This window comes from Tigriopus californicus, chromosome 12 (assembly GCF_007210705.1).
Source record: "Tigriopus californicus strain San Diego chromosome 12, Tcal_SD_v2.1, whole genome shotgun sequence".
NCBI lineage: Eukaryota > Metazoa > Arthropoda > Copepoda > Harpacticoida > Harpacticidae > Tigriopus > Tigriopus californicus.
The window spans coordinates 10,755,649-10,760,895 of NC_081451.1; positions in this window are offsets into that span (position 1 = coordinate 10,755,649).

Consider the following 5,247-nt stretch of genomic DNA (forward strand, 5'->3'; position numbering starts at 1 on the left):
CTTCTGATTTTGTTAGTGTAGTTTTTCTAGTTCCAAATCGTTTGTGTAGTTCTTCAGTTTGATTGTATTGGTCCTTAGAGTTAGATATTTAGTTCATCTAGTATTGATTTATTTTGTGTTCGACAGTTAGTTGAGTTTATTTCTGTGTTTTCTTGTTGATGTCCTTAGTTTACATATGTTCTTGATTCCTTGCTTTTCTCTGTCACTTACTTCTTGTTTACTATCTCCATCTTTAAATTGTATGTTAGTTTGATGTGAAGTATTTCATTCCTATTTTGCTCTGTGTCCTGTATCTCAGGACAAGATTGCAAAGCTTTTTTAGTTTTTTCTTCTCTTTTTCTTGGCCTGTTGATTTTGTTACTAATAGATAGTTCCTCCTGCATTCATGATGGAAGCTATTTTAGGAAAAGTCAGCAAAGAGGCTAGACAATGTTTGAACTGGTCTTAGCTGGAAAGGATCCTTCCATAGTCAATAAGCCGTTTATTAATGAGGCTTTAGTTGCTTGGGTCAATGAACCAGGATGCTGCTTGAAGAACAGGCTCACCAGTAGTTGAGAAGTCGACTAATTTGACCAACGTAGAAGTTGAAGTAGTATCTCCTCTTGAAAAACGCAGGAAAGACAGTTGTAGAGAAAATAGTCTGTCCTGTTTATCGAAAGCAGCCTTGTCCTGAAGAAGGAAAAGGCTGTCAGTTTGACCACCCTAAATGGTGTCAAAAACTTCTCAAGTTCGGCCTTGAGAAGTAACAATGTAAGAAGGGATGTTCAAAGGTATATTGCCCTTTTTTCACCCGTACATGTGCCGTCAGTCCATGAGACTTAAGACATGCTTTAATGTACGGTGTACCTCCGTCCATGTTGAAGGGACGCAAAGAAAGCCGAGAAATAGATAGCTCAGTTTCGTAGTTTTAGAGCTGACCCTATTCCTAACCTAACCCCACCCCACCCCCTTCCTTAACCCATTTAGCTTCCTCCCTCATCTCCTCCTACCCCCGACCTCTAAACTGCTAAAGCTAGACATAAACATAAATGAGCAATAAACTTATTAGGTTTTAAAGTAATTACGTCTTACCAAAGAGCCGTGAAAAACCAAACCTAATTGAGTGAATGAATGGCAATTTCCATTCATTCACCCACACACAAACACCACGAACACTACACGTGCACAGCAACCAAGGAGCAACAGAGGAAGTCACACCTTGGTTCGAAATTCCTGGGAGATTTAAGAGGCAAAACTTCAAGGGTCCTTTTAAACGAAAATTTGGCCACAATAACCTAATTATGTATCATGTATTTTATTTTTGGGCATTTTTGTCTCCCCCTGTCCAAAGGTGACCAAAAAGGGACAAAAGTTTTCCCAAATAAAAAAAAACTTTAAATACAAAAAATTTCTTTTAGGCACTTTTTGAACCTTTTTTATCTCATTTTAGCAGGAACCAAAATCTTATGTTCTAATTATTTAGCTTTGATTTTTTAACATTGTTATCCATTTTTTGTAAGAATTTTTTTTGCCCAAAATCATGGGCCTTTTGGGGTTTTCTCTTAAAATCAATCAGTTTCTGAAGAGATGCTCACAGGTTCTTGCTTCAATTTTCTATTACTTGATGCGGTATATCATGGATCAGGGCTATTTTCCCTCTTCTCTGAAGTTAGCTAACTCCTGTTTCTTCAATCATTTTAAAGGGAAAACCAGTCGCTACCCAGTGATTATATGCCTATTTCTCTCACTTTGACTAGTATTGCAAAGGCGTTTGAGAAGATCATGAAGTTCGGTTCCCATCTGTTTCCCCTAATGGCAATCTCCTACTGAAGTTTTCGGTCACTCAATTTCCCCCAGAACAAACTCTCCCAACAATAAATTCCGCGAAAGCAAACTCCCCCTCAGTAAACCGGCCTTAGCGAACTCCTACACTATCAGATTTGTTGATACACAACTTATTCATTCAAAATTGAAAGAGGAACGTCAAAAAGTAGTTGCTCGCCTTCAAGAGGGGTTCAAGGTCGGACACATATCCAAAACCTCTGATGCTAATACCAAGTTTGTGTATTGGTCTAAAAAAACATTTTGAGGAGATTAGACATCATGAATACCAGAAAAATGGCGGGAGATTGGCTTCAGTTCGGACTCGAAGGAGGATTACCAATGTGAAGGCCAAAGTCAATTGGAATGCCAAGTGGTCCATCAGGAAACTGCCATTTGACATGGGTGTGTCGACGATATGGAGAGTTGTTAGCCAAAACTTATCCCTTCGATCAAGGGTTGCGATAAAGGTCAAAGGTCAAAGCCTTCCAAGACTTTAACATCTTGGTGCAAATTGAGACCAAGGCCTCACCTAAACATCATTCTTCTGATAGAGCTCCAAAGACAGTTTTGTCCTAGACATGGGCCAACTTGGAAAAGGAGTACGTGGTCAAGACCTGTTATGGATTTAGGACTCATGTGGAGGCTTGTGTTAGAGTTCAGGGCGGCATTTTTGGAAAATAAATTATCTAACCAAATCATTCCTAGACAAATTTCATTATGTACATTTATCTTTAAAATTGCTCATTTCTTATTTAAGCCAAGGTATAAAATGAATTAGTTTCAGGGATGCGGTTTCCTGCGCACTGTTACATGATGTCTAGTCGGTTGTTCCTCAGGGCTTCATATTACATCCTCTCCTTTTCATCATCTTCATTGCCCAACTTCAGAAGCTTGGTAGTTGTAATGTCAGTATCTCTTCCTATTTTGCCGTAGGAATGGTCAGAATTCCAGTTGTCTGATAGAGGTCCTAGACCAAATCTATTCCTGGGTTGCTGCAAGTAACATGGCACTTATTGGGATGAAATTCCGCTCAATGACCTTTGGGTGGACGCCACTAGACTCTCCATTATTGGATGTTGAAGAAAAGGGCATTCAGCAGGTTTCATCCTTGAAGGATTTAAGCGTAGTCCTCCAAGACAATGTAAAGCTCGATGAGCATATCCAGTTGAAAGTTGGTAAAGCCTTTCAAGCATGTGTTTGGATATATCGCACGTTTAAGTCCAGAGATGGTATCACGATGCTCACTCTGTACATACAAGTCAATTGTTCAGCGGTATCTTGGATATATCTCGCCCATTTGAGCTCCAATTAGTTCAGAAGGTTTGCAGGTTCGAGCAGGTCCAAAGATGTATTACCAAGAACAAAGAAGGGATGTGAGAATTCTCGTATTGGAAGAGGTTAGAAATCTTGGGATTGCACAATATTCAGAGAGAGTACGAAAGGTATTTGATTCTGATAGTCTGAACAATGAGGTGCAACTCGCTTCTTTCTCAGTCTCCTTCATTGTTCAATTTGCTGCCTTCAAATATTCATAGGGAATAGGTAGGTGTTGATCCAGTGGCAGGGTTGAAGTCACATGTGGACAATTTTTTATCAAAACACTGTAATGAACTCGTATAGCGACTCAGAATTGACTGGTGGCGAAATAACCTGGGCGAGAGTATCCAAAAGTAAATGTAACCGTTATCCATCCCAACATATGTGCAGAGTGACTGTTGTTAGTAATCATTGTAATATTTTAGACCTAAACTAACCTGACCTAAGCTAACCTAACCTTTGGGTTGCAAGGGCCTGGGGACGCCTAGGCCGCGGTGCATGCCTGCGGCAGCTCGGGTGCAAGGACCCAAATTGCACAAATGTTGGGATGGAAATTCTTACAATTTGTGACCCTTACGTTTAGGTTGGTTAGTCTTTGAATTTGTTTAGGTAACATACATCTGCATATTCTTTCTACATCTGACGTGGGTTCAGGGTATCCTGAGTGATATCATCGACTCTTCTGGATTGGTATTTCTTGCACTAATTCCTTCGCACTAGGAATTTGGCAAGCTTGTGTACTTGCCGCCTTAACATGGGATTATTAGCGCCTCTGATCGTTCTCCAAGGACCATTGTTCACTCTCATGCAAGGACAACGTGAGCGAATGATGTTTCACAATAAAACCTGATCAACCCTACACCTAAGGACTAGACCGATCCACCAAATCTAATTCGTTAGTAGACCAAATATCATATAAAGATTTAAAGGTAATAAATGACGAATTATAACCTTTCATGTTAATAGCACTGGGGATTACATACACTGTAGCGGTTATTATCAAATACAATATGAATGTAAAATCAAGTAAGTTAATACCATTTTCTCGTCTTGAACTGTAACCATTCCTAGTAACGGTAATGAAGTCGGCAAAAAAGGGAACCTGCGGTTATTCCCGACGGTGAGGCTATAATTAACTTTGGCTGTGACAACGAACGGGAACATCCATAAATTGGGACACCCAAAAATCAGATGGCAGGCTCAGCGAGAGAGCTACCATCTGACTTGGTACCAAACAAACCTTTCCAACCGTAATACTCGAATTCTTTTCAAAAAAAGAGAACTACCTCCTTTCAATAGTTTTGAATGCTTGAAATTGGTGGCTGATAATCAAGTGGTTTGTCTCAGTGATTAACCCAAAGAATGTTGAAAAATTCAGTTAAGCGTGTGATCCTGGTTATACCTTGTGCCCTTTAATAGACTCTTTGACTTATTCAACTTAATATTTTAGCTAGAACTTTCTTTTACAGTACAATCACATAAGCATCATCCTTTTTGTTCCCCACATCTATCGTGGGATATTGGTTCTTGATTCGTGTCATTTCAATTTGCAGGCATATATTTAGCTTTACCACATGCTGCCAAAGCTTACCCGTCACCAAATATGGATCTGTATACGAACTAAAGCATCGCCATGAGAAAGCCAAGTAAAAGCATGATGCAACAAAAGGGACTCTGAAAATCACGACAAGTTGCGACCGACTGGGATGGGCTCACTAAGCGCAACCATCCTCTTCTCTGTACATAATACTATGCTCCTCCTGAATACACAGTAGTCGACTACTTACTCCCTCCATGTCAACACTATTCATTTCTTGACTAGTCTTAAGTTTCACTAAGTCTCGTGTCTTGTTCTCGTTGAACTTGATTCGAGCAATACATGGCGACCGTGATCTAGGTTAACCATTACATGGCGACCGTGATCTAGGTTGGCCAATACATGGCGACCGTGATCTAGGTTGGCCATTACATGGCCACCGTGACATTCCTTACCTACAATCCATTCAGGTAGAATCAAATGTCTATTTCGTAATCCATTTTCTTTGAATGTTGGATTTCTGGCCAACACTTTTGTGCTTCGCTATGGTCCTTTTGGAGGATCATCAGCGGAGGCCATTCTAACTCCAT